At 33.4% G+C, this 12,065-nt stretch overlaps 1 long non-coding RNA gene across 1 annotated transcript; it reads right to left on the bottom strand.

Moving 5' to 3' along the window:
* Nucleotides 1-3,505: 3,505 nt before the first annotated feature.
* Nucleotides 3,506-4,699, bottom strand: LOC148253008 (uncharacterized). Its single transcript, XR_015813635.1, has 2 exons — nucleotides 4,052-4,699; nucleotides 3,506-3,940 (listed from the first exon to the last, which is right to left on the bottom strand). It is a non-coding gene; the product is annotated as an uncharacterized LOC148253008 (long non-coding RNA).
* Between the last annotated feature and the right edge of the window lie 7,366 nt (nucleotides 4,700-12,065).

Genomic DNA, 12,065 nt, shown 5'->3' with positions numbered 1-12,065 from the left:
CTACATGAACCAGTTGCTTGATTAAGAGATGATAAGCTTGTGCCACTTGAATCAGCTTGTGTTATTCTGTTCTCCTCTACCCCAGGTGTTCCATTTTCTACTGCATCTCCTTCCTCAATATCTCCCCAATCCAGCAAATCCAAGGCCTTTTCCTCTTTGCTCATATTCCAATTCCATTTTTCATTCTCCTCAAAAATGACATCCTTGCTAACAACTATCTTTTTAGAAATGGGATCATACAACCGATAAGCCTTCGACTCATCACTTACTCCCAACAAAACACATTTGAAGCTTTTATCATCTAACTTGATTCTCTTCTGGTCAGGTACATGCACATGGGCCAAGCAACCAAAAACTCTGAAATGTTGTACAGTAGGCTTCACACCACTCCATGCTTCCTCCGGAGTTCGATCTTTCACGGCTAAGGTAGGACACCTGTTGAGGACGTGCACACACCACTTAGCTGCTTCTGGCCAAAAGATCTTTGGAACTTGCTTCTCTGTTAGTATACATCGCACCATGTTCATCACAGTCCTATTCTTCCTTTCTGCAACTCCGTTTTGCTGAGGAGTATAAGCTGCTGTCAATTGCCTGGATATGCCATTTTCCTTGCAAAATGCCTCAAAATCAATCGAGGTGAACTCACCACCTCTATCAGTCCTTAAACATTTAAGGAAAACATCTGCTTCCTTTTCAACATGAGCCTTGAATCTTTTAAAAACAGTAAGAGCCTCCGATTTTTCATGTAAGAAATAAATCCAAGTTTTACGGCTGAAATCATCAATAAAACTTAGGAAATACCTCTTATTACTATTTGATGTAGGTTTGATAGGACCACATATATCAGCGTGCACCAACTGAAGTTTTTGTGTTGCCCTCCACAGACTTCTTTTTGGAATAGCTTCCTTGTGTTGTTTTCCGGCTAAACAGGTAATGCACAGCTTTTGAGGTTCTGTGAGTGAAGGCAAACCATTCACCATCCTTTTGTTTTGAAGAGTTTTCAAGCCTTTGAAGCTTAAATGCCCAAACCTGCGGTGCCACAAATAATTCTCATCTTCTGTTACTGCTTGAAAACAAGTAGTAACTTCAGGTTTCATGTTTGCAAGCAAAACAAACATTCTATTTGCACTCATTTCAGACTCAATAATCAGGCCCTTACTAGGATGAAAGACTTTGCATTTTCCATGCTGAATTAAAATTGACACACCTTTTTCTTGCAGCTGCCCCATACTCAACAAGTTATTTTTCAGCTCAGGTATGTAATAAACTTCAGATATTACCTGAGTGATTCCTTTGACTTGCATCCGAATATTTCCCTTCCCCATAACTGACATCCTTGAATTATCCCCTAGCTTCACGGTTTGCCTGAAGTGGACATCCAAATCGGAGAACCATTCTTTATTCCCACTCATGTGATTGCTACAACCGGAGTCAAGGAACCAAATCCCTTCTCTTTGTGCTTGGTTAAGCTCAACATACGACATCAATAACAGCTCTTCTTCTTCATTTAGTTCGGCATAGTTGGCCCCAATATCCCTTTGAGGACATTCATATTGGAAATGTCCTAAATTATGACAATTAAAACACTCAACATTAGCTTTGTTGAATTGTTGGGCACCACGACCTCTTCCTCGACATCTTCCTCTGAATGAGCCACGATCTCGACCTCTACCTCTGTAACTGTACTCATGACTGACCTTAAGAGCCTGCTCCTCTTCACGATGGCCATTCATTCTTTGTTCATGAACTAACAAGCTGCTTTGCAATTCATCAATCGTCATTGTATCCAAATCATTGGATTCTTCGATAGAGCATACCACATAATCAAATTTTGAGGTCATGGACCTCAAGATTTTCTCAATGATAATTGTTTGACTCATTGTCTCACCATGAGCTTTCATTTTATTAGCTATAGTGAGAGTACGAGCAAACAAGTTGTCAACAGTTTCGCCTTCCTTCATGCGGAGTGTTTCAAAGTCTTTCCGAAGTGCTTGCAATTGTGCCCTCTTCACCTTGTTGGAGCCTTTGTATTTTTGTTTCATTGAGTCCCAGATGCTCTTTGAGGTGTCCTTGTTGAGAATAGTTTCCAGAATAGTTCGATCAATGGCTTGAAAAAGGTAATTCTTTGCCTTTAAATCTTTCAACTTTTCAGTCTGCTGATTTGATTCCCCTGATATCCCATTCTCAATGAGATCCCAATATTCTTTTGAACGAAGAAAATTCTCCATCATCATCGCCCAATGATCATAATGGCCATCAAATTTGGGAATGGCCGGTTGTACAAATCCACTGCTACTGCCTTCTGCCATATTATTTGACTCTATTTACTCAATAGAAAAATCTGCAGTTTTTCTATTCACACAAACACTCACAATCAGGCCCTGTTATATGGCTCTGATACCAAATGTAAAGAAACACTCATATGATTTGTAAAAGTTGTTTTATTAAAGGAAACTACAGGCCTTTATATAGCCTTGTTACACAGAAATGAACTTTTAAAGTTAACTTACTAACAACCCATTAAGATAGCTAATAGATTAGAACAAAATACGAAACTACTTCCTATAGAATAGGACTTATTAACAAACTTGACTAAATCAAATAACAAACTCAACAGTTTTGTCTGAGGAAAATGGGAAATCTGTCAAACGTATTTTCATCCTGGAAGGTTTTCAAGCGGGAAGGTGGTGGCGCATGATGAAAGCCATTTTCGAACTCATAGAAGTTCCGCTGGTGAATCCATTCGAAAAAGCCAAGCCAGTTAGACCAGTGTTCATTCCTGGTGGTTGCAAAGATTTGGATGACATCCCTTAATGTTCGTTGTTCTTTAATTGTCCACAATGCAAATGCGGTGTGCGTGTTCTGTTTGAGACAATCGGAGGGAAGTCTTTCGCAGACGTTCTAAAAGCGGGCTGCATGCTTTTACCCCAGGTGGAGAAGAAAGGATCTGACCCGGCTATTTCGAAATTCAAAACTCAAAAAGGGAACCATTTTGCTATATTAGGCGGGGGGGAACCTTGGGTCCATTCCACCTAAGCCCACTCCAAAAAAGCCCTACTTCACGCGGACCATGTGAGAACCAACAAAGAAGCCCGAAAGATACTTGGGTCCAGAATAAAAAGCCCAAAAGTCAAATAGAGGCTTATGATGTGAATGGTAAATTTTTTTTATATTCGAATAATTATATATTAATAATATATTTTTGTTTGGATGATAGGATGATATATTTATATTTTTAGTTAAATTAATAATTTAATACTACTTATTATTTAAGAAGTTATATATAATAAAAAAGAAATTAAATTATTTACCGATATAATTATCTTTGTATTTAAATAAATAATTATTACAAATTAAATTTTTATATTTAATAAAATAAATAATAAATTATGTAAAGAAAAATAAAATTAAGTATATTATATGAATGTATAAAAGGAAAAAAAAATAATCTACCAGTCACATAGCACCGATTCAGTAGTTTTAAAATTTATCTTAAATTTGCCAATTAGAAACCATTTGTTACCATTGAAAGTTGAAACAAACATGATTTTTTCACATCCGTATAATATTATACATTAAAATTCTATAATTTACTACGATCTAAACAATGTGTTAAACGGAAAAATGCACAGAATCGAGAATCACTTCACAATAAAATGCCACTGGATTGCCTCTAGAGCCGCGTTTTATGCAAGGAGAACTCGATGATATGGCAAAAATAGGTATCTTGATTCTATCCCTCACTGTGAAAACTCTCTTAACTTGGAAATTTTAAATGAAGCTGCTCTGCCTTTCTCTGTGTCTACTTAACCTTTTGAGCCGTTGTCCCCACCTTCTGAGTCCGAAAAATCACTTGTTTTGGCTCTTAACGAGGAACCTGCTGCTTCCCCCTTGTTGGCCTCTAAAGAATTTGTAATGGTTGATCCGGTCTCTCAGGTGCCTGCGGAGTGGAAAGACACTCAGATTTATTCCTCGTAAGTTATTCAAAATATCAAAGGCATTAGCCAAATGCTTGGCGTCACTTATGATGGTTTTGAGAATAAGGCTTTACCTCTGCTTGCTGAGTCGGAAGAAAGAAACAGTAAGAAGGTTGCTACTAGTCTACAGTCATGTAAATGAAAGAAACAACAACAGGAAGTGGGGTCAAGGGAATTGAAGCGTCTCCAATGCTCAGTAAATTATAACAGTAAGGGAAAAAACATGGAAGGGGGTAATTTGGTGGATTCATCAGTGTCTAAATGTTAGAGCAAGAAAATTACAAAAAGTTCTGAGAAGGAACCCGAGATTTGCGGTCTAAAATGGATCAAAGAAATGCGCAACTGAAGCAGAACAAGCAGGTGAAAACACGTGAGAATAGCAGATGAAGGAAAATTTATCAGCAAATCAATGGTTTTATTCTCACCTCAAGTAGAATAATTATCAATCACACTTTGGCTTCTAACTAGGACCTATCAATTGATAACAAACCTAAAAATCAGTTTGGGAAGGTTGCAGGACCGTTTGAGCAGAATGGAGGTTGGTTTCGTTGACATATTCCACCAGCTCGAGGACACCCTCTGACGACTCACTGACACTTTAGTGTTGAACAGAGAAGAATCCAGCAGCAATGCCCCAAGCCAACCGGGCCAGACGCGATCGAACTGCGACGACGGCACGGAGAAAAGTGATGGGGGCTGACCGACTTTCTACTCCGATACAAAAAGAGTTGCTTTCGCGAGAGATATATGGAGATCTCTTACACATGGAGAGGGAGGCACTAGGGAAGATGGTAACCTCCATATTGATAGAAATGATGAAAGAGATGTTATTTCTAAACAGTTTTCTGCGAGTTTGGATGATGCCCAGTGCAGACTATTGGTACTGATGATAAAATAGTGGAGGTGTATGAGATTCACGTGGAGAAACTGGAAAATCTCCTGTCTCTTTTACAAAGCTCCATTGGCGATGGTCTGGCGTCCCGCCTTGATAGTATGGATTGGAACTTGCATTAAGAATTTGTTGTTAAAGTACTTAGAACTCCATATATTATGGGAGAGAATTTGATTATGTTTTTCAAGTGAGCAATGAAGAAGCCAGAGTTCAATTTGACAAAGTCTGTTACGGAAGCTCTTGTTCATGGTGATAGTACTAGTTTGAGGAAGAGGAAAGTCTATGCTTTTGGGGATTTAATTAAGGAGGTTGGGGAAAAGGAGAATTGTCTATTAAGCATAGATATTCTCAATGAGTTAATAGCTTCTTTATCAAAGTTGTGTAAAGGAAAGACATTTGGAAGTTTTTAAAAAATTTGGGGAATTTAGGTGCAACCTGAATACAGAAACTTACTATTTCACTATTGAAGCACCTTTGTTGTTATGGATGGTGGCGGCAGCGGCGACGGTCGTCAGGAATGGAAGCTTTGACGATGAGAACGCGGGTCCTGAAGGGGATAAAGAGATGACGAGAAAAAAACTTGAGGATGTGATGGGTTTTGGATTTGATGGCAGAGGGAACGTGGGAGAGTTGATTGAAATTTGGTTGTGAAGCTTCTCCATACTATCTGAGCAGGTTTGAGCTTCTTTTTCAAGCTCAAGTAATTTCTGATTATGAGATGACCTTGTACAGTAAGACCATACAAATTAAAAAACAAAAACAAAAACAAATAGTCTGAGAGGGAAGGGAGGCAAAACGTGTTGGAAGTTGAGAGCTGTTGTGATAACTGCACATTGAGTTTTTAGTGGATGGTGTTCAACAAGCATTCTCGAAGTTTGGTGAGGATGTGGTATTTTTATTTTTTTTTTTTCTCTAGGAAATATGGGTGGAGAATCAAAGCCATGGATGAGGTTCTGGGAAAAAAAAAAAAAAAAAACTGAGTCAAAGCAACAAGGAAGATGCCACATAGGAAACTATTTGAACCTTGAAGACAAGGTTCCTGTAAAAAGGGAAAATAATGTTAAGAGTAAGAAAATCACAAAGAGTTCCGAGAAGGAACCCGAGATATGTAGTCTAAAGTGGATCACAGAGACACGTAACTGAAGCAGAACAAGTAGGTGAAAAAAACATGAGAATAGCAGGTGAAGGAAAATTTATTCAGCAAATCAATGGTTTTATTCTCACCTCAAGTAGAATAATTATCAATCATACTTTGGCTTCTGACTGGGATCTATCACTAAATGATTGAAAAAATCATCTCTTAGAACGTTAGGATCATCAATGATTCAAGTAAAAGAAACATTATAAAGGGCTGTCTGTCTAGATGGAAACCAACAATCTTTTTTTTCAAGAAACCAAAATTCAAAAATATTAATGAGAACATCATAAAATGTTTGTGGAAGGTGAATTCTATTACGTGGTTCTCTAGTCCTACCAAGGGCAACGCTGGAGATATTGTAGTTATGTGGAATAAAGACATTGTGGAATATAAGGATCGGCTCCTAGGAGAAACATCAATCTTTTGTCTTTTCAACAGTTCTGTTAATAATATTAAATGGTTCTTTACTAATGTGTATTGTAGAGGTAATAATGTTGAGTAGACAGTGCTGTAAGAAGAAATTTCTGTTTATATGCATAAATGGGGTAATAAGGGAATGATTAGAGGGGACTTCAACATGATTCTCAAAAGATGGGAGAGGAGCAGCAATCAATTCTCTGTTTCTGAAGCTCAAGACTTCCAATCCTTTATTGGTGCAATTACAGAGAAACCCCCTCCTACTTAAGAATTGACAAATTCCTTGTTTGTCAAGATATTCTCCTGAATTCACTAGGTTTCACACAAAAAGTACTCACTAGACCTCTCTCTGATCATTTTCCTATTTATCTTTATCCTTGGAGTATTAAATGGGGTCCTACTCTATTTTGGATTGATAATAAATGGTTTAAATCTGAAATTTTCAAGTCCGTGATCAATTCTGAGTGGAAAAATACATTTTGAAGAGGAACTCCTAACTACTGTCTTGCCTACAAACTCAAAACTCTAAAAGAAAAAATAAAAATCTGTGCTAAAGATGTGAAAAAGGCAGAGGAGAATCATATTAGTGGGCTCATAGAGGAACTGGATTTTTTGGAAAATGTCGAGTCTAACTTGGGTTTATCCTTTATGATAGAAAAAGATAAAACAACCTCAAAAGGGACTTAGCTTCCAAGCTCAATTTTAAAGTTATTTCTTGGAAACAAAAAGTTAGGGAGAAGTGGCTTAAAGAGGGGGGACAAAAATACAAAATATTTCCACTATCTTGCAAATTAACGCTGAAGTATTAATTGTGTAGAAGAACTATTTATTGGTAATTCCAAAATTGAGAGTAATACCGAAATGAGAGACAGTGCATGATATGAGCAAGGAAAAGAAAAATAATTTCTTTAAATGGAGAATCAGCTAAAAAGAAAGATTTCTTCTTAAAACATGTGATATCTTAAAGGAAGAGGAAATCAAATCTCATTCTTTAATTAACTAATCCTCACGGTTTAGGAAAGCTACGGGTGGCCTTTATGCTCCTTTATGGTCAGCCTTAATTAATCATATTTACTTTCCTTAATTTCTACGCAAATTAATTATTATATTCTTATTTGAAAATGGACAATTCATTCTATCATATTCTAGTCAAAATTTTCTTAATTTTTATTATTTTCTCATTTAAAACAAGATTTAATTTTCTTATAATTTCTACCATTAATCTGGGAGGTTTATTTCCTTGTAACACACATAACCTGCTTTATAAATAGGTTTTCAATTCATAATTGTAATCATTCAACTTTAAGAATAATAAAACTATGAAGTTTTAGTTTTCAATTAGTTAGGTTTCATCAACTTTCTTGTTAATTGGGAATTGATTTAACTTATCAAGATAAATTCTTATGGCATTTAATTAATTTTCTTTCAAATTGATTTCTAACTTATCAAATTCATACTTGTAGTATCTTTAATCAATTCAAATTATCTCAATTACCTTGATTGACATTCATATATTGAATGTAGGTCAAGTAGGGAGGGTTTGTCGAGAATTTTATTATTCTAAATACTAATGTTATATACAGGAGTTTTGATCACACTAGTTGATCTTGAATTCTGTATCATTTAGTATCAGAGTTTAAACTCGAGATAAATCTTACTATCTCGCATATTTTATCCTTATATATTTTTTTATTCTTCATATTTGAAAAAAATACTTTGCATCATTTCTTACACATAAAAAAATAAAAAATATAATATTCGTATTGTTTTTCTTGTACTCTAAGTTTTTTTTTCTTTCATTGTGCTTTTGTTCCATTATGTTTCTAAGTAACTAATTGCACCCTAGTTACTTAACATCATACATAAAACACACACTATCTTCATCTGTGTGTTTGAACTGTTACTTTTAAAATTATTTTACCACTTTCTTTTCGTATGATTTACTTAAAGTATCATAAACAAAACTTTATTCAAGAAAATTCAATTCACACATTCAATTTGAAAGAATGAGGTTGAGTAAAACACAAGTGAAATACGTGAGAAAATGTTATTTTTTTACTAATCATTCTTTACATATTTTTGCAATGACCTTATACAACATTTCAGCTAATGACATTTTCTAAAATAAAGCAAAATTGGCGAAACTCCAACATAATAAGCGTCCGATTCAAGGACGAATCATTTTTAAGGAGGAAGGGGATGATGTTAACAATGAAAGGGAAGTTAATTTCTTTAAAGGGATAATCAACTAAGAGAGAAGACTTCTTCCTAAACTATGTGATATCTTAAAGGAAAAGAAAATCAAATCTCATTCCTTAGATAGTTAATCTTCATGTTTTAGGAAAGATATGAGTGGTCTTTTTGATCCTTTAATGGTCAATCTTAATTAACTATATTTACTTCCTCTAATTCCTTTATAATTAATTACTATATTTCCATTTAAAAATGAAAGATCCTATCTTGCCTATTTTAGTAAAAGTTTTCTTAATTTTTATTATTTTCTCATTCAAGACAAGATTTAGTTTCCTTGTAGTTTTTAGCATTAATTTGATAAATTTATTTCCTTATAATGCACATAGCCTATTTCATAAATAGGTCTTCAATTCACAATTGTAATCAATCAATTTTGAGAATAATAAAACTATAAAGTTTTCGTTTTCAACTATTTAGGTTTCGTCAACCTTCTTGTTGAGTGAGAATTGATTTAACTTATCAAGGTAAGTCTTTGTAGTGTTTTATTAATTTTCTTTCGAATTGATTTTTAACTTATCAAGTTTGTGCTTGAGTCATTTTTAATCAATTCAAACTATCCCAATTACCTTGGTTAACATTCATATGTTGAATGTCAATTAATTAGGGATAGTTTGTTGAGGATTTTATGATTGTAAATACTAATGTTAAATGCGGGAATTTTGATCACGCTATTTGATCCTGAATTCTACATCATTTAGCATCAGAATTTAGACTCGAGATAAATCTTATTATCTCGCATCTTTTATCCTTATATATTTTTTTATTCTTCATATTTGAAAAAAAAAATACCTTGCATCATTTCTTATGCATAAAAAAATAAAAAAATATAATATTTGTATTTTTTTTTTTGTACTCTAAGTTTTTTTTCTTTTATTATATTTTTGTTCCATTATGTCTCTAAGTAACTAATTGCATCATAGTTACTTAACATCATACATAAAATACACACTATCTTCATATGTATGTTTGAATTGTTACTTTTAAAATTATTTTACCATTTTTTTTCCGTAAGATTTACTTAAAGTGTCATAAATAAAACTTGATTCAAGGAAATTCAATTCACACATTTAACTTGAAGGAATGAGGTTGAGTAAAACACAAGTGAAATACGTGAGAGAATGTCATTTTTTTTTCCAACGATTCTTTACAGATTTTTACAATGACCTTATACAACATTTCAGCTAATGATATTTTCTAAAATAAAGCAAAATTGGCGAAAACCCAACATAATAAGCATCCGATTCGAGGAGGAATCATTTTTAGGGAGGAAGGGGATGAAGTAAACAATGAAAGGGAAATTAATTTCTTTAAAGGGAGAATCAACTAAGAGAAAAGACTTCTTCCTAAACCATGTGATATCTTAAAGGAAAAGAAAATCAAATCTCATTCCTTAAGTAGTTAATCTTCATGGTTTAGGAAAGATATGAGTGGCCTCTTTGTTCCTTTAATAGTCAATCTTAATTAACTCTATTTACTTTCCCTAATTCCTTTACAATTAATTACTATATTTCCATTTAAAAATGAAAGATCCTATCTAGCCTATTCTAGTCAAAGTTTTCTTAATTCTCATTATTTTCTTATTCAAGACAAGATTTAGTTTCTTTGTAATTTCAAACCATTAATTTGATAAATTTATTTCTTTGTAATGCACATGGCCTATTTTATAAATAGGTCTTTAATTCAAAATTGTAATCAATCAACTTTGAAATAATAAAACTATGAAGTTTTCGTTTTCAACTAGTTAGGTTTCGTCAACATTCTTGTTGAATGAGAATTTATTTATTTTATCAAGATAAGTCTTTCTAGCATTTTATTAATTTTCTTTCGAATTGATTTTTAACTTATCAAGTAGGTGCTTGAGTCATTTTTAATCAATTATATCTTTAATTATCATAAACCAATAGAAGATTTGGATTTCTTGATGGGTGTCGAATCCACCAAAAATAAATTCTTAATTAACCAATAAAATAATATTATACTGTGGTAAGAAAGGTTGAATCCACAGGGAATTGGAATTCAATTTTCTTCCTTAACCAATGAATAACAAGTAAACAAAGGGTTTTTATAGAATCCAATACGCAAAATATAAAATAAAAAATGAGCAGAATAATATTAAACAAACTTTTAGCTACAAATTAGAAAGTAAAACAATTATAAGAAGAATTCCTAATTGATGAAATAGTTAGCTCTAGCAAGGTAATTGATCATAGATGCAAGGATTTATTTTATTCAAACTATAATAAACTAGTTATAGTTATCGGAAATGTTCTCACAAGCAATCCTTTCTTATTTCTAAACTAACCAAGAAATGTTCATTAGTGGTTCTTTAATGTCAAACAGTCCTGGGAATGTCCATAGGATTTAACTTGTCAACGACCTTGAGAACTAGAAGAACCTGATTCAAGTTACCGGATTCGTCTATGTGAACTGATCGCTACTGGGTACCGGAACCACTCAAACAATACGGATTTGAGGGTTTTGGCTAGCTACTTACTGCCATTGTAACATTCAATGAGCCCTGTTCAAACAAGTTCGAGACCAAAAATATGTATAGGTATAGAAAATAAATAAATATCAAGATTTAAATAAAATATAGATTAAACCAATTCGACCTCACAAATACATCACTAGAGTTTATAAATCTCAATTAGGAAAAGAAAAATAAATTAGCCACTCATGGTGGACTTTTTAACACAAATGATTTCTTGAAGAGTAGAAGAAAGATGAAAGATGAAGAAAAAATTGCAGAAGCAGCAAAAGCTATTGCGTGCGGTGTCAGGAAGAAGAAAGATGAAGGATCTACTTGGCAACCACCCCTTTTATAGAAAAAGAGCTTGGGTTTTCTTCTTTTTGTTGATTAGGATCTTTTTCCTTGATTTTTAGGTTATCCCAAGATTTTAAGAATATTTTTCCGTTGATTTGTTGCCTCAGATCTTGGCTAGAATGATATCTTTTAAACTATCCCAATTACCTTGGTTGACATTCATATGTTGAATGTCAATTAATTAGGGATACTTTGTTGAGCATTTTATGATTTTGAATACTAATGTTATATGCGAAATTTTTGATCACACTAGTTGATTCTGAATTCTGCATCATTTAGTATCAGAGTTTTGACTCGAGATAAATCTTACCATCTCGCATATTTTATCCTTATATATTTTTTTATTCTTCATATTTGAAAAAAAATACCTTGTATCATTTCTTACGCATAAAAAAATAAAAATATATAATATTCGTATTGTTTTTCTTGTACTCTAAGTTTTTTTTTCTTTCATTGTGCTTTTGTTCCATTATGTCTCTAACTAACTAATTACACCCTAGTTACTTAACATCATATATAAAACACACACTATCTTCATCTGTGTATTTGAACTGTTACTTTTAA

This window comes from Carica papaya, chromosome 7 (assembly GCF_054855325.1).
Source record: "Carica papaya isolate Zhongbai chromosome 7, ASM5485532v1, whole genome shotgun sequence".
Taxonomy (NCBI): Eukaryota; Viridiplantae; Streptophyta; class Magnoliopsida; order Brassicales; family Caricaceae; genus Carica; species Carica papaya.
The sequence above is the reverse complement of the archived record's forward strand: the minus strand, read 5'-3'. Positions and strand labels throughout refer to the sequence as shown.